The 19,975-nt window shown below is 47.6% G+C and overlaps 1 protein-coding gene across 12 annotated transcripts in view; it reads right to left on the reverse strand.

Annotated features, from left to right (window-relative positions):
- The window catches only part of ADGRF5 (adhesion G protein-coupled receptor F5), a 120,697-nt gene that overhangs the window by 86,738 nt on the left and 13,984 nt on the right, over window positions 1-19,975 (reverse strand). For 8 of the 12 annotated variants that reach the window (XR_003091727.1, XM_025191438.1, XM_025191440.1 and 5 more), the window contains exon 1: window positions 8,810-9,016. The exons of 2 other annotated variants lie outside the window; for them this stretch is intronic. The gene's annotated coding sequence lies outside the window, so the exon portion shown is untranslated. Of the gene's footprint in view, window positions 1-8,031; window positions 8,085-8,809; window positions 9,017-9,715; window positions 9,766-19,975 lie in introns of those variants that run through there. 2 more of the 12 variants (XM_025191436.1, XM_006035291.3) reach the window with 2 other exon arrangements.

The following is a 19,975-nucleotide window of genomic DNA, read 5'->3' on the forward strand; positions in this document are numbered from 1 at the left end:
TTCAGCAGGGGTCCAATGTTGCCCCTGCTTTTCCTCCGGCTCCCCACATATCTGAAAAAGGACTTCTTATTGTCCTTGATGCTCAAAGCTAGCTGTTGTTAAACAAAAGACAATCCTCTCTCAAGAGAGGAAGGTAAACCAATATCAGAATCAAGGAAATGTTTTGCCACCGGCCTGTAACAGAGCACGTAGTGGCACTTCAGTATGAAAATGATTTTTACATGTAAAATATTATTTGTTTCATAGGGCCAGTTTATTGCCATACAAATGAGTTAAGGCAGGAACCTTTGTAAAGCTTTTCCTCCTCCTTTTAACAATGGGAGGAAGCTTGGCCTGCTTTGAGGCATTTCTGAGGGCAGTAAATTGCATAGTAGAACAACACTCTATTAAATTACTCTGGACGGACTTTAAAGATAAAGACTTTGTAATAAAACTGAAAAGGGGATCAATGCAGTTCTGATATTTATTGGCTTCATCAAATGCAACATGCCAAGATATTTTCCCTGATCTTGATGTTTGTTATTAAGGCAGGAGTCCGCAACCTCAGGCCGGTGGGACCCTTGCATCCAACCTACAGAGGCAGGAGCCTTCACCTGCACTGTGGCCAAGTGGTGGGGAGCTTGGTCTGTGCTGTGGCCAGGCAGCGGGGAGCTTTGTGCGTGCAATGATTGGATTGCATGGTGGGGAGAAGCAATATGGCAGCTAGGCCCTAGCACCAGCCCCCCTTGGACTGGAGCTGGGTCATTCCATCCCGCTGCCTCAAAACCTTGCTGACTGCTGTATTAGCAGGAGAAAGTGGAAGACCTATCCCCAGAACGGAGGACTTGGAGTATATGGAAGAAGCTGGGAAACAGTTTGTGATACCTGCTTTGCACTTTGCTTTCTTGCCCATTTCCAATTTTGATGCTCTGTTGCAAGGTTAAGCAGCACACGGTAGGATGCCGTTTCACTTTGTGCATCCACGTAGCAGTTTTCTAGCCATGGAACTGCCAGTTTTGGGACCTATGCGGTTTTCAAGCCTACTCCATGTACAGTGTGCCCATGCAAACATTCACCTTGCTCCTGCCCAGGCTCAATAGGCTGTGTGCTGGCCAGGCAAGTACATGGCACTGTACATGCATGTGTCAGTGAAAAGCTGGGAAAAGACCTGTAAAAGGCCCAGGCTGTGGCTGGTGGTTAAAAATGTGCCAGGAAGTCAAGGAATTATGGGTTCAAACCCTGTCTGGGTAGGAGGAGGCCTAAAATTTGGGTCTCTCACATCTGGGGTGAGCACACTAGTCACTCAGCTGTTGGACTAAAACTTGTTTTGGCTCTCCTCCTGGATTCTTGCTGGGCCACAGGTCTGGGACCGATGCTCAGGTACATGTGTACAGAACTACATACATGGCCAGCCAAAGCACGGTCATGATCAATAGCCATGTGGAGGTGGGCAAAGAGTAGTATCAGAAACCATGTGCAAGTGCCAAAAGTGGCAGCTGCACGGCTAGAAAATGGCCGTATGTGCACAGACAGTGAACCCGGACTCCAGAAGCACAAAGAAGAGGGGGCAGCAGCCACAGGCACCTTCAGAGTGGGGCAAAAATAGCAGCTGCCTGTGCAGCAGCCAGAAGTCACAGCTGCCCTGGGTGCCCAGCTGCCTTGTTACAGATAATCACAGAGAAGCAGGTCGAGAAGGGATCTCCAGGGGTCATCTAGTTTAGTGGTTCTCAACCTTTTTCATACCAGCACCCATTTGCAAAGATCGATGGCTTGTCCTGACCTACACCCCCTAGCCCTGCCAGTGCCCAACCCACGGTGCCCCGTGCCCCCCGTCCTGCTGCAGCCTTGGCGACTCGCCACCCGGCCACCTTCCTCCAGTGCCGGCAGGCACCTACCTCCCACCCACACACCCATCTCCTCCACACATGCATACACACACTGTCCTCCAACCCCGACAGTCCCCAAGCCCTGGGTCTTCAACCCCTGCTCCCCATACACTTCCCTTCATCCAGCTGCTGGGGCTGCACCCATGACCTTGCCAGCCTGCAAGGGGAAATCCATACTTTCACATGTTTTTCTGGCACTTGCTCATGACCCTTTGAAATATTCTTGTGACCCACTTTTGGGTCGCGGCCCACAGGTTGAGAAACACTCATCTAGTCCAACTCTCTGCCTGAGGCAGGATCATCCCTATCCAAACTGTCCTATATAAATGCATTGTCCAACCTAGTCATAAAACTACACAGTCAACCTTTAACCGAACCACAAGGCATAGCACCCTAACCTGCCACAGTAAAGCAGGTGGACTATGGCAGCCAATGACCAGCTGCTACAGGGGTTCTTAAAACATGCTTGAGAGATCCAAAGGCTGCAGCCATGGCCCCCACTACAGAGGAAAGCAAAAACCTCTGCAACGTGGACCAATCTGGCTACGGGGTAAAATCCCTCTGTAGGAATTATGCCTCTGTAGGCCCCTGTCCAGTGTGTTCATTTAGAAACACACTTCCAGGATCTTCTACTCCAACCCCCTGCAGCAACGCAGGAGCCACTGAAACAACGACCTGGTATAAAACCCTGGCTGGCTTGGTAGCACGGTGTAACATACTTAGATAGCCTGTGTCTCTGCAACATTTCTTACTTGTTTTTTTATAACACCCACCCTGTGAGACAGGAAGGACATTTGATCAGTTTTATAAATGAAGCTGAAGCAAAGCGAAATGGCCAAGGGCATACAGAGAAGCTTTAGCAGAGTCAGAACTTGACTCCAGATCTCCTCTGCTACAGGTCAGCATGTTAGTCACAAGGCCATCCAGTTGCTGCATCATTGGCCTAGGGGCAGCAAGGAGACACAAGGACTCTTAATGAATTTTCACAGTATACAGCTACTTGGGGTGCTGCACTCCAGGATGAGCACGGGCTTCATGTACCAGCTCAAAGAGGATACTGTAGATTAGGGACAAGGAAGCAGCCCCTACTCTCTCTGCAGCAGCAAGGAAGCCATGGTGGGGAGCGTAGCATTTTAAAGCATCTCGGTCCAGTTCCTGGGATATAATTTGGTACAAACTGTAAGCAGAGAGCTCAGGCATCCTTCTAAGGGCCTCCCTCAGGTTATTGCCATTACCATCCAGTATGGGGGGAAAAAAAGCAAGAGGCAAAGCTATTACTGCCTTGGAAATGTTATATCAGACCCATCATTAGTCACACCTTTGGTGAGCCAGGTTAGCAGAGGAGAGAAAAGAAAATCTTGTGGTTAAGGCACTAGGATAGGACTCCAGATGCCTCTCTCCAGTTCTCAGTAGGGCAGTAGCATTGTTGTGGCCAGGATGGTCCAGGGAACAAGTGAGAAACAAGATTTTTTGGGGGTATTATCTTTTACTGGACCAGCTGTATAGTTGGAAGAGAGGTTAGAGAAGGTTTTGGGCACAACGTGTCCTTCCTAACAGAGCTAACAACTTCCCTTTCCTCAGGTCTGGGAGTAGTAGGGAGCCTCTGTCCGTCTCGCGAGACAACAGAATTATGCTGAGAGACATATCATCTTGCTGAACGTAATCCTTCCTTGAAAATAAAGCGAAACCAGAGTGACCTCTCCATGTCACGAAAGCCTGAGTAGTGTATATGGAGACACTAAGTTGTCCACGCACCAGTGTCCTGCTCTCAGACTGGCTGGTTTAACTCAAAGAAAAGGCAGGTGCCAGTACGTTTGACCGCAGGAGCTGCTGGAGCAAAGGAGATCATTCATTTGTCTGTCGATTGGAGCTCCACTCCTAAACTGGCTGCAAATCAGGGTTAAAGAGATGAGTCTACCGTATCATAGAGTGGACTTCAGTTCCACAACTTCTCGGTGGCATGTCCTCTGCCAGGGGTCAGATTATCTGATTATATCCCCCCGTTGAGGTACTATGGGAAAGAAGTAGGTAAAGTAAACTAAATATCAAGCACAACAATGGCTTGTGATTAGCTCCATAGATAACTAAAAACAGTCACTTGCCTGGAATGGAGAGAGGGAGTTATCTGTGCGAGTCTGAAGTCCGGCAGAAGGCAAGGCAGAGCGGGCTGCGGCAAAACTGTAGGACCTTATCACTCTGAGACAAGGTTATTCCATAGGCAACAGCCTACTTTATCAGATGTTAGCACCGCTGAATGAATTAGTATCCAAGGTGCCACCCTGTGCTGCCTTCTGCCTTAAAGATATGGAAGATTGCTGTATAAACTAGGAGGAAGAGGAGTTATCAGAAGTGGCTTCCAAAGAACTGCACTTGAATAGCTCACCTGATTAGGAGATCACAAGGACATGCTGGGGAGGTCCCCGTGCCACCGCTCTTGAGCAGGCTGGAATACAAGGTCTTGAGCGGTGCTGGGGGCACCCTGCATAGCATCCTTGCCATCACCTGTCCAACGGAGAGGACAGGACGTGGGCAGAGGCCCTGCATGGAGAGGGAGCATGTTGGCAAGGGCTTGTTTTTTCATCAGCATGACAACTTCTCTGTTACAGTAGCATAGTAATGGGGGGAGGGAGAGGGGGACAAGCAGGGCACAAGCCTCAGGTGCTTCCTAAGTGGATGCACCAGAATGGAGATAGAAGGGCACTTCACCCTAAAATCCCTCATTCTGTCCCTCTTCATGCGCTGCATTTGCTCTGCAGTGGCTCTGGCTCTGGATATAGCAGTAGCCAGAAGCTGGCTACTGCAAGGGGAGGTGTCACCTTTTTTTGTTGCCCCAAATCAGTGTTTAAATGGCTGCTCAACACAGTAACAGAAAAAATGGTGGGACCATCTCTCCCCACAATAGCGAGCCTCCAGTCGCTGCTCCTGTACCATGCACTGCTGCCGTTTACGGCACAGAACTGGCCAATCACGCCTCTGCTCTGCCAACGCAGTGTAGACCTACCCTTCATCTCACTCTGTGCCTCCATTTCTCATCTGTAAAATGAAGACAGGAATACCTTCCTACTGCAAGGGATTCAAGAAAGGACAAAAATCAACATCTGGATGCTCATTGTGATAAATGAAAGAGCTACAGTTATTTAGTCTGGAGAAGGGAAGACTGAAGGGGGATTTGACAACTGTCTTCAAATACTTGAAAGGTGATTATAGAGAGGATGGAGATGGGCTTTTCTCCGTGTCTGTAGTGGCCAGGACTAGGAGCAACACCCTCAAGCTGCAGTAAGAGAAATTTAGGTTAGAGACGAGGAGGAACTTTGACGATGAGGGTGGTCCAGCATTGGGACAAGCTACTAGAGATGTGGAATCTGCATCCTTGGAAACTTTCAAAAGCAGGTTGGATAGACCCATGGCTGGGATGGTTTATTCAGGGATGATCCTGCCTTCAGCAGGGAGCTAGATCAGCTGATGTTGTGAAGTCCCTCCCAGTCCAACTTTGTTCACGTGGTCCTATAACACCAGGACCACATAAGGATCTAGACATCTGAACTCTGCAAGATACAGCTCTAGTGCCATAGGGTGCATCTACATGAGATGCTTTATTATGAAGTAGCATAGTTTACTGCCCACTAAGCAAGTGTGTCTACATATGCACATTCTTACTGCACAGTAAACCTCACTAATCACAAGGAAATTTGCTACCTGAAAATGTAAGTAGCAAATTTTCTTGCGAGTAGTTACTGTGCAGCAGCACTTGTGTAGACACCTGACTGGGAGCAAATTGGCTCCTGGTCAGCTGGCCACCAGGGGGTGGGAGATTGCTCCCTGCCCCCAGGAGCTGTCTGCTACCAGGGTGGGCTCCGCCACCAGATCCTGGGCAGGGACTACGTCCCCGTGCCCCAGCAGCAGGGGGCTCCAAGGCCCCAGCTTTCAGATTGCGATGAGGATTTCCCAGCCCCTGCGTCCTGATCTCCCAGCCCCCATCTCTCCATCGTGATCAGAATCTCTGCCCAGCCGAGGGCTCACTGCTACCTGCCCCACTGGTAGATCGGGGCAGGGGTCTGGGATCTGCCCCACCCCTGCAGCTCTTTCCAAGTTCCCTGCCCCGATCAGGGAGCCGGGACTGGGAGCTCCCTGCTGCTGGGGGCAGGGAGCAACATCCCAGCCCTGGCCAAGAGATAGCTGTCTGGTGGTCCAGTGCTCCCTGCCAGTCCCCAGGCTGGCACCCAGAGGAGTCTAGAGCTTCCCCTGGTGGTGGCAGGGGTCCATTGCAGGGCACCAGGAAGTGGGAGCAGTTTGCTGCCAGTAACAGCAAATCTGTTCCCACATCCCTGCATGTGCAGACACCTGCCTGGGAGCATTTACTTGCAAGTAGTTTACTTGCCATTAAACGGCTCCTAGATCTAATAAAGGTACCGACACACCCACACAGTTGTACTAGGCAAACACTGGGAACTAGCAGGTATCAGTGACCTTTGGGTCCCGCTTAATAAGCATTAATCAAGCTGCTGTAATGGAATAGGGAAGCAACAAGCTCAGTTTGAGGGGAAGGTATCACTTCTTATTCAACAGTGGCCCATGGGAAAGCTGAAAGGTGTGTCATCTGTCCCTCTGTGGTGGGCAAGATGGTGGTTTTAACAGGTTGGGGAAGGCTTCAAAGAGGCATTTGATCCATGCCTCAACAAGCCATTCCTGTTCAAACAGCAGGTACAGGCATGATGCAGAGGGCTCGTTGGGTGAGAATTGATGATGCCCTGTGTTATGCAGCGGATCACAGTAGGTTATTATAATGATCCTTTCTGCCCTTAACACCTTACAGTGCTCAGGCTGTCTGCTTAAGTCAAGACACTGAAGCAGATCATTTTAATTCTTAAAGGCAAAGAGGACTATAGCTCCAGTGGGGAAGAAGCATTTTTGAAACAATTCACAATCACCTTGACTTCCTATAATACTGTATTCCTTGCAGCAAACCGGAGACCTCAGCTGCCAGCAGTGAACCCGAAGTCAGCTTTCCTCAATCTCAGCGAATGGGTCAAAGAGCGCAGGAACTCGAGGAAAGCTGCAGCCCATCCCTGTACTGAAACAATCAGCGGAAGCTCTGCCTTGTTTGAGGAATTTCCCATGTCGCTAATTCAGACATTAGAAAATGGCTTTTAAGCCTGCACAAGTGCTTCAAGATAAAAATAAACACAAGCAAGTGGGCAAGGCTAAACGCATTTCTTTAGAGCTTCCTCATTTCGAGGTGTTTTTAAAATCAAATTTAGAGGGATCAAACTGGGGCAAGACCTGGGGAAGTGCGATAACAGCAAGTGCCAGACTCATAACACCAGCTGGGACAAGCCTTCTGCTGAACTGGCTTAGCCCTAAGAACTACAGTAAAATACAGCTGCTTGTACCAGCTGGAGACCCTACCTCTAAGTCTCTGTTTCATTGAAAGTGCTGACCCAAGACACTGCCAGACAATTAAACCAACAACAACAATGACAACAGAAGAATAAAAACGGTGACAATGGATCTACACACGTAGAAAAATCTACAGATTGAAAAATACAACTTTTCAGTGAAATGGCAACAGATATTTCAGCGAGGAAAGGTAACCTGAAGGGTTTCTGCCTATTAAGCACCATTCTTTACATTCCTTCTTCACCATTCCATAGCTGCAAGCCTGTTCTAACTGTTACAAGTAGGATACAACCAGGATTAACAGTACTTTACCTTTACAAAGCACTTTCCTTCCCCAAATAGAAAAGCGGAAGCTGCAGAAAGGTAGATGAACATATTTACCCCATTGATGGGGAAGGTAAGACACGGAGGGGAATGTGACAGAGCCAGATTTAAAATCCAGGTGCTCTGACTCCCAGTTTGCCGGCCTAATCGCTAGATGATGCTGTGTTGCAATTGTAACAAAACTTGGTGGATGTCATCTGGGTTACATCCCTGCTTCAGGTAGCTCCAGCATCGGACGGGGGATCACTGGAAGAAACATCACCCTGAAAGCATCCCTACACTCCCACTGGCTTGCAGCTTGCCTTGATGTCAGTTCAGCACAGATGATACAAATTAACTGATGCACAGTAACTGCAGAAAATCATTAGTAGAGCTCAAAGCAGAGAAAAGGAGAAAGCATCATAAAGCTTTAAAACTCCAAGGCGAGCCCATAACAACAACTTACTGGAATGTAGTAACTACGATGTCTCTCTCCTCTCAGTAAGTCTACTTGATCCACTTTCACAGGTCAGTCTGGCAGAGATCACATTTAACATAAGGGACTAATGCCTGATCTTGCACAGCTGACACAATATGCTGCTTCTCACTGCATTGCAAACCCCAGCTGCATGATGTGACAACTTGCAGGTTCCCAGCTGGTTGGAACAAGCCTTGTAGCGGGTATGATTTGGAGGGTGACACCAGGAACATTGTTACACAGGAGATCTGAACATGGAGTTTTCTTCACCAGGCTGAATAATCCAGCTGTTTCTGCAGCTCCCACCATTTGTCAGAAGTTGATGCTTTGTTGGAGGTGCCATGCCTCCCAGCATTTTGTGAGATAAAAGCAGGGCATGCTTGGTATGTTGCTTCCCTTCATCCCCCTCCCTAAAGTACTGTTAGCTGTGTTAGTCCTATTATTAATTACAACCCAGTCAAGAGCAGGTCTTTGCCAGAATCCTGCAGAGTTTACTCCTTACCCACAGTAGCCAAACACCACTCTCCTGAAACCTGCCATTTCATCAGGGTCAAGCAAACACCCTGGGCCACGTTCTGATTTCAGGTACACCTGCGCGAACCTGCAGCATCCACAACCCAGAGATGGTGACTGAGTTAGTTCACATCCGCCCTCTGAGACCACAGTCTGGCCCTGAAAACTTTCTGCCGCCAGCTTTGCCTGCTCCAAATAATACTGCAGCCATGGGAGGAATAACTGTTGTTGCATTAACAGGCATTAACCTTACCTGGAGGGCAGCAAGTGCTGATCTCTGCCGAGTCAACTGCTTTGCATTCTTCCCCTTGGAATGAGAGGGAAGCTTCCTGCTCAGATGTGAGCTTTGCTCTCATTCTCTCTCCTTTGTTTGCCTATAGACTCTGCTACAGCCGGGTGAGATCAACACAGACACACCTGTTTTTGTTTTTTTAAAGCATTGCTGGAGGGGTACAACAGCCTGAGCGCATTCTCTGATAGCGAAAGAAAGCGAATCTTTTGGATTCAAGTGACTAAAGCAAACAAAGACCCCTACTTCCCTTTCCTATGGGTCATGAGAATCTCTTCACAGGCATTTTTGGGTGGGACAGCAGTAAACTGAACACAAGCCACATGGGCAGGGCAGATCTCCTCTATGACATCTTCATTTCCTGCCCCTCCTGGGCCAGGGACAGAAATTACACATAAGCTGTTAAAAGCTATTGGAAATGGATTTAAAACTTGTAACACAACGGAAGTGCAATGCACATAAACTGCTTTCAAAACGGCCAAAATCAGTTTAAGATAAACCTGGATGGATGTAGTATATCAGACTTAACTGATTTAGGTTAAATTAGTTTATTGAACTTCTATCCCAGATTCCCTCCAGATTCAAGTTAATTTACAGTCCCTTGGCCTCCCAGGATGCTTTGCATCTTGCAGGCTGGGTGGGCTATCTTTGGCCCAAGCTGTCTGCTTCAACCAAGAAGGGAGGCATGTTCTAGTGTTCCCGGCTTCTGGCCTGGGCCACTGCATTTCTGGAATCAAAAGTGAATGTCTGTTCACTTGCTTATCGGTTCAATCTATGCAGTTTAGACTAACCTCTGAAGAATAAATCAGATTCAATCAGAATTCAATCAGAATCAATTCAATCTCAGGCTTTTTGATTGTCTGTACTTACCCCTGGTGTCCAGAGAACAGAGGTGGGTTGCTGCATGATATAGCTGGTGGCCTGAAATGTCATATCATCAGCAGAAGGGGAAGTATGTGCAAGTTCCTGGTTCAGGGGAAAGTCTTTTGAGACTTTCATAGAAAACAGGAGACTCCCCTCACCCAGGCATTGCATTAACTACTAGGCTTCAGAGGCAGACTCTCCCACACTTGTTCTTTCTCTAGCCCACAACTCTTGCATTTTTCTTTGCCCAGTGGTTCAGGCTCAGCAAGAGGGGTTGAGAGTGTTTTCACCTAGCCTATTCTACAGCCTGATTGCAATGCCGAGGAGCTACTGCAAACAATATATAATTATTGCCACAAGGAGTTAAAATTATGATACAACTGGCATCTCACATCCCAGTCACCTGGGGCTGTGCCTGTTTGGCAAGCAGAAGCATCCAACGCTGTTTTAGAAGCCAAGTTTCATTGCCACGGTGACATGGGCAGATGGTGAAACTAACTGCTCCCTACATAATATCAGGGACAGCAAATGCCAGCTCTCTTTGTACTAATCCACCAAGAATGAAGAAGGTTCTTGCAATGTCTTATCATTCATCTGCCTTGACAAACTACTTTGAACCTGCTTCGAAAGTGCTGTTGGAGTTGTTCATTTCCTGACCTTATCAAGAATGCAGATTTCTGCCAGGGTGGTCACTGATGATAAGAAGCCATGTACTAGGGATGGCTTTGTTTGTTGAATAGTAATTTTTTCTGCCAAGATTTCCTTGAGATGAATTAAGGGGGCTTGAATTACTTAAATGTGGATTTCCAGACTTTCAAGTGTTTCTCTTATGGTTAAATATCCAGGGTTTGTTTGCTCTTTTTAAGGATAATGGCATGACTATAATCAGCATTGGCAAGATCTATGGGAGAATATTGTATAACAATCTGGGGCCCATATTTTAAAAATATATGTATTGAAAAGATGGAACTAGTGTAGAAAGCAGCTCCCAAAATGACCTAAAGGCTGGAGAAAATTCCTGCCAGCAGGGCAGGGCATGTCTACATCATCTCCATGGAGAGGGATGCTCTTGAGCACACCTCACCCACTGGCTCCTATTTGCACATACTAAACCCAGATTTTGTAGTGAGGGAGAAGCTCTTGGGAGTGCCTTCCACAGGCACTATTGAGACCTCTGTCTCTCGCTAGGTAGTGTGGGAGCCATGTGCTTCATTGCCACATGTCTGGGTTTGGTGCTGTGATGGGTCATCTCTCCAGCTGGGGTGGGTCAGACCCCATAACACTTGGCCACCACATGTGATGGACTTCTCTCATCTCAAGCTCCAGAAGGTGAGGGCAGCCCTGGCCCCTGTCATACTGAATCTGGCAGGAGGGTGCTCCTGCCCACCTAGCCTTCCAGAGTTCATCATTGGGTCCTTTCTCTAAGCCTCTCTGGCAGCCCCCAGAGTACCAGTTTAGCAAGCCTCTGAGAACCTGTCTCTGAATCAGGACCTGTCAACATTTGTACCATCCACTCCCTCACTGTCATGCAGTGATCCCCATGGTGGAATCGCCTGCCACCCACGGACTGTGAGAAGCCAGGGAGGGGCAGCATTTAATCACAGCTGATCCCTTAGCCCACTGGGGAGAAAGGCTCTTTCATGGGATCATGAACATGGGTGGGATCACAGCAAACATAATGGGCTTCCCCAACACTTGCCCCTTCTGGGGTGAGAGAGAAAGGCTCTGACACATGTCTACAAACAGTGCACTAGGCTGCAGCCCCTCCTCCAGCTCCTTCAGAAACTCTTCCTGTGGTCCTGGCTGCACTTGTCCCCTTACCTGCTGGTCTGTGTACTCTCCATCCAGGATCCCGACAAAGTCACAGAACCTCCTCATCAACCTTCTCCTGGTTCTAGCCAGATGGTCTACTTACATTACGAGAAGGAGGCTCGATGGAGGGAAGAGATGAGACTATAGGGCCTACTTCCACTCCTTGGTCACCTCATACATCCAGACAGAGTTTTTCTGGATGACATCCACTGACTCCCTCAACAGTTTCAGTGAGAGGGAGGTGCTGTTGGAAGGTCTCTGTTTGGTGTCCTCCTCTGGATTCCTTGTTCCTGAACCTATGACCAGCGCTCCTGCATCCTCTTCCCCTTGCATTATAACCTAGATCTATGGCCCAGCCCTGGTAATGGGGAGAGCCTTTAGCCTCTGATGGACTCAAAAACCAGCCCATCCATCCACCTAAATCTAGATTTACATTGGACCTTCAGATTGAGGGATGAGTCATCCCTTTGGCATTCAAGCATTGGCAGAAAGCTGACTCCACCCAAACCACAGCCTTAAAATTAGTTAACTGCATCAGATTGTTTGTCGTGGACATGATGGAAATATGTGAAAAGCAAGGGTGGGGTTTGATGGACCAACTGTATACTTGGCAGAGGTGTTAGACAAGCTTTGGCACAAAGCATCCTTCTTCTAGTCTGGGGAAGAAGCAGGTGCAGCCTGTCCTGTCATGGGTTCAGTTCACTGAGTCAGGAGCCACTTTAACAAAAACATTTCTTTATTCATGCCTGGTATCAGAAGTACAGGGGTATAGGTTATAGCCGTGTTGGTCTAAGGACATAGGCAAACAAGGTTCTTTGGGTAAATCTGATATCATTTATTAGATCAGTCAAATAGTTGGAAACATTCTTCTTTGCAAGCTTTTGGGTATAAATCCCCTTCAGCAAGCTGAGGAAGCATCTGCAGTTGGTGTGTGCTCTTTCTGGATGGAATGAATAGTAAAGAAGCCAGAGGCTGGTGTGCATGCAAGAAAGCCAGTCAGTGAGGATGGAGATTTCATAGACCTTAGGGCTGGAAGGGACCTTACAAGATCATCAGGTCCAGCCTCCTGCCCAAAGCAGGCATTCAACAAGGGTCAAATGATCCCAGCAAGATAGGTATTCAATTGTTTCTTAAAGGAATCCAGAGTAGGTGCTTGTACCACCCCTCGGGGGGAGTCTAGTCTATTCCAGGCCCTGGGGACTCGGACAGTAAAGAAGTTTTTCCTTATGTTCAGACTAAAACAGCCTTCCAAGAGTTTGTGACCCTTGGACGTAGTCTTCCCATGGGGTGCCCTGGCGAGCAGACGTTCTTCCAGTTCCTGTTGCACACCCCTTATATATTTATAGGCTGCCAGCAAGTCACTTCTGAGTCTACGCTTTTCCAGGCTGAAGAGTCCCATGTCTCAGCCTCTCCTCATAAGGCCTGCTCCCTTGTCCTCTAATCGTTCATATGGTTCTCCTCTGGACTTTCTTGAGCTTCTCCACATCCTTTCTGAATTGCCAGGCCCAGAACTGGACACAGTATTCCAGCTGTGGTCTCACCAAGGCTGAGTAGAGTGGGAGAATGTCTTCCTGGGCAGCGTTCCCTCTAAGCTGTGTGGCATGCACGGCCTCACAGGCGCACCTGGCAGCGCAGCATGAGTGAACCTGCATGGCCATGCACGCCATATAGCTTAGAGGGAATGCTGTTCCCAGGTCTTGTTTGAGATGCAGCGGAAGATGCAGGCCAGAGTTTTGTTTGCTTTGCTGGCTGTGGCATCACATTGGTGGTTCATGTTCATCTTGGGGTCAATCATGACCCTCAAGTTTCTTTCAGACGTGGTGCTAGCTAGCGTAGCACTGCCGAACTTATAAGTGTGATGTGGGTTCTTTCTCCCGAGGTGGAGCACCTTGTATTTCTCAGTATTGAATGCTATCAGGTTTTGATCTGCCCACCTTATAAGCCTCTCAAGGTCAGCCTGGATTGCCAGCCTATCCTCTAGGGTGGTTGCACTTCCCATAGTTTGGTGTCGTCAGCAAACTTAGCCAGTCCGTTTATAACACCCAAGTCCAGATCATTTAGAAACACATTGAAGAGTACAGGTCCAAGAGCAGAGCCCTGAGGGATGCCACTGGTTACAGTGCACCAAGTTGATTTGGATCCAACAACTATCACTCTCTGGGTCTGTCCACAGATCCAGTTCCCCAGCCATTAGACCGCGAAATTGTCTAGGCTGCAATTCCCCAATTTTTCCATGAGAACATCATGGGACACCAGGTCAAAGGTTTTCTTGAAGTCCAAGAATATGATATCCACCTCTTCTCCTTTGTTCAGGTCATAGAAGGAAATCACCTGAACATAGAAGGAAACTAGGTTGGTCAGACAAGATCTACCCACCACAAAGCTGTGTTGGCCATCTCACAGAATATTACTTTCTGTTAGGATGCTGATAATGGTTTCCTTGATGACTTTTTCCAGGATCTTTCCAAAGATTGAAGTCAAGCTAATTGGCCTGTAGTTCCCTGGATCTTCCCTTCTTCCTTTCTTGAAAATAGGCACCACATTGGCCCTCTTCCAATAGTCAGACACCTCGCCTGAGCACCATGAGTTCTCAAATATCCTCGCCATAGGCTGTGCTATAATGTCAGTTAGTTCCTTTAGCACTCTTGGGTGCAGTCCATCTGGGCTGGCTGATTTGTGGATGTCCAGCCTCTTAAGGTGTTCCCTCATCAGATCAGTGGTAATGATGGGCGCAGGTTCACCCTTCCCCTGGTGATCCTGCCTCTTGTCAGGCAGGGTGATCCCATTGGGCTGATGGAAGACCGATGCAAAGTAGTCATTAAGGAGATTGGCTTTTTCCTGAGTGTTGGTTATCAGCTGCCTCACTTGGTTTAGTAAGGGTCCAATGTTACTCTTGTTCTTTTTCCAACTTCCCACATATTTGAAGGACTTTTTGTTGTCCTTAATTTGAGTAGCCTCCTAAGCTTGTGGAAGTCAGCCTTCCTAAAGTTGAGGACTTCTGTATTGCTGACTGACTTGCCAGGTTTGCAGTGAATAGAGAAAGTGATCAACTCATGGTCACTGTCTCCCGGCTTCCCTTTGATTCTCAGGTTGCTGACTAGATCTTCCCCTTTGGTCACTACGAGGTCCAGCAGTGCCTTGCCCCTTGTCAGTCTGTAGACTTCTTGAGACAAATAAAGCTCATCAATGCTTGCGAGGAAGCATTGCAACCAATCAGATTTGGCGAAGTGCTCTTCCCATGAGATGTCCGGTAGTTAAAGTCACCCATGACAACCATGCACTGAGAGTGTGCAGCCACAGCAAGTTCCCTGGTGAACTCATGGTCTAGCTCTTGCTCTTGATTAGGAGGTCTGTAGTAGACTCCTACCATGATATCCCATTCACCATGTCCCCCCTTATTTTTACCCAGAGGGCCTCAAGTCGCCCTCCTTGGTTGCCAATCTCCATTTGTGGAGAAGTGTATTGCTCTTTCACATAGAGAGCTACACACCTGCCCTTTCTTGCAACACAGTCTCTCCTGTACAAGGTATAGCCACCTATATCTGTGGTCCAGTCATATGTGGAGTCCTGCCAGGTCTTTGTTATTTCTATGAGATAGTAATAATTACTGTTTAGGAGTAGGGCCAGCTCCTCCTATTTGTGTAAAGGCAAGTGAGCTTGCCGTCAGTGGTCCTAGGTTTCCCTGCACTCCTGGAAGAGCTTCATCCCTGGGATGAGGTAGGAGTTTGTTTCCTTGTACAGCCTGACCAAATGGTTTGATGGCTGATGCTTGGTGGCCTTGCACCAGTGGTTATTTGCCCTTCCCCTGGAAAACTTAGTTTAAAGTCCGGTCAAGCAGGTCAGCCATTCTGGCTGAGAAGAGCTTTTCCCCCATGTGAGTGAAGTGGAGGCCATCCCTTCCCAATAACTCACTCTCTGAAGTGTGGGCCATGGTCGTAGAAGCTGAAGCCTTCATGATGGCACCTCCTTAATGTAAATTAAGGAGTCAGTGGGTGAGGGGTTTGGGTGGGGGGGAGAAGGGGAATGAATGTAGCTGATAAATAGTGGAGAGGTACCTGGGGTGTTAGGCAGGTTATAATGTGTCATAAATCAATCCAATGTCTATATTTAGTCCATGATTGTTTGTATGCAGGAGATTGATGAAGTGAAGTTCGTAGGCTCATCTATGAAAGATGTTTTGTAAATTCACTTTGAGGATTAGAACTAAGAGATTGGAGAGAGTGGTTATCTTGTGAGAAATGCGCCCCACACAGGTAATTGGGTATTCTTGTCTTTGATAGATTTCTGGTGTGTGTTCGCTCTGGTACGCAGTTGTCAGAGACAATCCTAGCAGGGTGCAGGGCTCAAGGCAAATCAGTCTGTGCGGGGCCTGGACACGAAGCCGACGGTGGTAGCAGCGGTGGTGGCAGTGGTACAGAGTCACCAGCACTAGGCAGGTCCTGCAGGAGGGGCCATGGCCACCCTGCCTGGCTCCACAGGACCCCCAAAGCGTGCGACCTATGTTGGTTGCTCCGATTCGCACCCCCCTAGGGACGGCCCTGGAAGTTGCTGTTTGGTTTTTCCTACATATTTTCCATCAGGGCATTTGTTGCATTGGAGGAGATATATTACATTTCCAGAGGTGCAGCTGTAAGATCCAGGAATGCTGATGGGCCGATGGCTCTGTTGTGGGGTGTAGTGATTGTGAGCGGGGTCGGGGGTGGAAATATGTTGGCAGGTTTTACATTTCTTGTCATGGTATGGTCTGGATCCATTCGGTGTGTTTTGGGCCATAGGAAGTTTGTTTCTAGTGATAAGGTTAGTGAGGTTTGGTGCTTGTTTGAAGGCTAGGATGGGTGGTTCTGGGAAAATCTCTTTAAAAATTGGGTCTTCTTCTAGTATAGGTTGTAATTGTTAGAGGATTTTCCATATAGGTTCCAGGGAAAGATGATATGCCATAACTAATGGCGTGCGATTCATGGGGGTTTTCCTTCTGTACTGCAGCAATTCTTCACGTGGTATCCAGGTGGCCCTTTCAAAAGTGTGATCTGTCTCTTTGGAAGAGTGTCCTTGCTTTGAGATTTGTGAGGTGGTATCAGAAGTGGGGTCCAGACAGCTCCATCTCTGTTCAGCTTCCCAAGCCCCTCAAGTACATCCTAAAACTTATCTTCAGTTTTGCTGTGCCCCTCTACCGTATATATTCTCTGCAAAAGATCTAGTGCCTGACAGATCTTTAGCCCCTAATATAGGTACATGCTTTCCTGGTACAAGCACAAAACTGATTTTTTTCATTTTTACCTTTATCTCCAGCTTATATGTCTCAACAGTAGGAATCAGCTTCCCACCATGAGCTCAGAGCTTTATCTGTTTGCTGTGAGTACTTGCTTTCATTGTCAAGTGCTTTACAATAACGTCTGGTATAACATTGGCTTGTGCACCAGTTTCCAGTTTAAAAGTCACAGGAGATCCATCTGTTTCCAAAATATTGTCAGGATATGTCATGTATAGAGAAATACAAAAGAAGGGCTAGAAAAAACTTTGTACTGGCCATAAATATATTAAAGCATGTTTAACTTGTCAAAATGCAGAGTGAGTCAAGCAAAATAGCCAGCAGTAATGACCAAGGAAGAATTGGTCCCGGGGTCCAAGGTAGCCATACATTGGTTCACCTATGTTGGAAAAACTATGTATTTGTGACTACTATTCTCACTATCCAGAAACGGCAAGACTTGATAACACTACTGCAAAGCATGTAATAGCATACATATAAACTATCTTTGCCAAATAGGGCATGCTAGTTTTGGTCAGGTCTGACAGTGGACCGCTATTTGATGGGTATGAGTTCAAGCACTTTGCAAAGGAATGTGAGTTTACACACTTCACTTCCAGCCCAAGATACCCACAGCCTAATGGACTTGTAGAAAATGGTATTACAATAATTAAAAGTCTTCCAAAAGAAGCAGAGGAGTGTCGAGGCTGCCTGGGTGCTGCTGGGATGAATATAGAAATCTCTTTGTTAAAGCAACCCCTCACTCAGTGAACTTAACCCGCAACATGATACAGCCTAAGCTAAATACCAGATAAAACAGTAGCTTGTGCTAATCTCCCTATGTAAAAGAAAACAGTCAAACAGCAGTGAGCTGTCTAGCTAGCAGATTTCCTGATGGGTTAGAGATAGTCCTGATTTTAGTACCTTGCCTCGACTCTGATCTCAGCTCATGGCATCTGTGTTTTGTTCCTGACCCGTGGCTTGCTCATAAGTATGATATTGAGCTCCCGACCACTGTGTCATTCCCAGCTGCGGCCTGTCTCTTAGTTCCTGACCTTGGCTTGCTCTGTGGTTTCCTGACCTTGGTCTCTTCTTTACTGTGACTTTGGCATCCGGGCTGTGCCCTGACTCCTGGCTCTGGAATCCAGTTGCCTTTCTGGAAGATGCACTTTGGCCAATTAAAAGTCATAAGGGCCCAGTGCAGGGGTGACTGGGAAATTTTAGGGCCTGTGTTGCACAGGAAAAGAAGAAGCTCTAATGCTTCCTTTTGGCCTTAAGATCTACAAATCGTTGAAGGTCTCTTGCTCTTAAATTACTGCGCTCACCCTGAGCGCCATTTTAACAAAGCATTTGACCTGGGATTAGATAAGGCTTTATCTGATAAAAAGGCAGCCAAGGATTTTCCTAGCTGGTGGGAACTTCCAGCCCAAAGAAACAAACAGACCTGCTCTGTGTCCTGTTACGAGGGTCACAAAGACTTTGTGAGAGGAGCAGAAGGGGAACTGGGGAGACTTCTGTGTTTTGTATCATTTAGAGCTGCATGGCTGGATAGGAAAGGCCATGTGGGAACTGGTGAGAGTTAGATGTAAACTGTCCGGGAAACCCCAGCAAATCAAAACACTGATGAGGCAGACCCTCACTTGCAAGAAACTTTGCACTGATGAGCATTGAATTCAGCGACACCGCTCGCAGGAGTGAAATTATTCACACGTGGAAGTGTTTTCAGAATCAGTGCCTACTTTTAACATGCTTAACATCCACATGCTTTGGCTTACTAACAGTGATTTAATAATTAATGTATTTAATCTAACAAAATGGCAGGCTCTTCAGTGATTGGGACACTAACCCAGGGATTAGATGTGGATTTAAATCTGTGCTCTGCCACACACTCCTTACATGACCTTGGTCAATTTACTTAAGCCCTGAGCCTCAGAAGCATTAGGTACCTAACTGCCAGGTAGGGGAAGGATCAAGCCTTGGCATCTGTGCCTTAGTTTTCCTTAGGTAAAATGCTGCCTGATAACCTCCATACCTTACAGGAATGTTGTGAGGATAAATATATTAGACACAGTGAGCTGCACAAATACTATTATGCTGAAAGAACAGGTTAGGCACTACTTAGACAAGCTGGACATGGACAAGTCCATAGGGCTGGATGGGGTGCACCCGAGGGTGCTGAGGGAGTGCCTGATGTGATTGCAGAGCCTTTGGCCATGATCTTTGACAACTCATGGTGATTAAGAGAGGTCCTGGATGATTGGAAAAGGGCAAGCATAGTGCCCATATTTAAGAAAGGGAAGAAAGAGGATTTGGGGAACTACAGACCAGTCAGCCTCACCTCAGTCCCTGGAAAAATCCTGGAGCAGATCCTCAAGGAATCCATTTCTAAGCACTTGGAGAAGAAGGTGATTAGGAGCAGTCAGCATGGATTCACCAGGGGCAAGTCATGTCTGACCAACCTGATTGCCTTCTGTGATGAGATGACTGGCTCTGTGGATGCGGGGAGACTGGTGGACACACTATACCTTAATTTTAGCAAGGCTTTTGGTACGGTCTCCCACAGCATTCTCGCAGAGAAACTAAGGAAGTAGGCTGAATGAAAGGACTGTAAGGGGGATAGAAAACTGGCTGGAGCATTGGACTCAGGGAGTAGAAATCAATGGCTCGATGTCCAGCCAGTGTCAAGTGGAGTGCCCTAGGGGTCAGTCCTGGGGATGGTTTTGTTCAATATCTTCATCTACGACCTGGAAGATGGCATCCTCAGCAAGTTTGCAGATGACACCAAGTTGTGCAGTGTAATAGATATGCTGGAGGGTAGGGCTGGGATTCAGAGAGACGTAGACAAATGAGAGGATTGGACCAAAAGGAATCTCATGAGGTTCAACAAGGTCAAGTGCAAAGTCCTGCACTTAGGACAGATCAATCCCATGCACCAGGACAGGCTGGGGATGACCGGCTGGGCAGCAGCTCTGCAGAAAAGGACCTGGGGGTTACTGTGGAAAATAAGCTGAATATGAGCCAGCAGCGTGCTCTTGTTGCCAAGATGGCTAATGGCATATTGGGCATTGGCAGGTGTGTTGCCATTAGGTCCAGGGAAGTGATTCTTCCCCTCTATTCAGCACTGCTGAGGCCGCATCTGGAGTACTGTGTTCAGTTTTGGGCCACCCCCTACATAAAGGATGTGGACAAATTGGAAAGGGTTCAGC

The sequence above is a fragment of the Alligator sinensis genome, unplaced genomic scaffold (genome assembly GCF_000455745.1).
Source record: "Alligator sinensis unplaced genomic scaffold, ASM45574v1 scaffold1666_1, whole genome shotgun sequence".
Lineage (NCBI taxonomy): Eukaryota > Metazoa > Chordata > Crocodylia > Alligatoridae > Alligator > Alligator sinensis.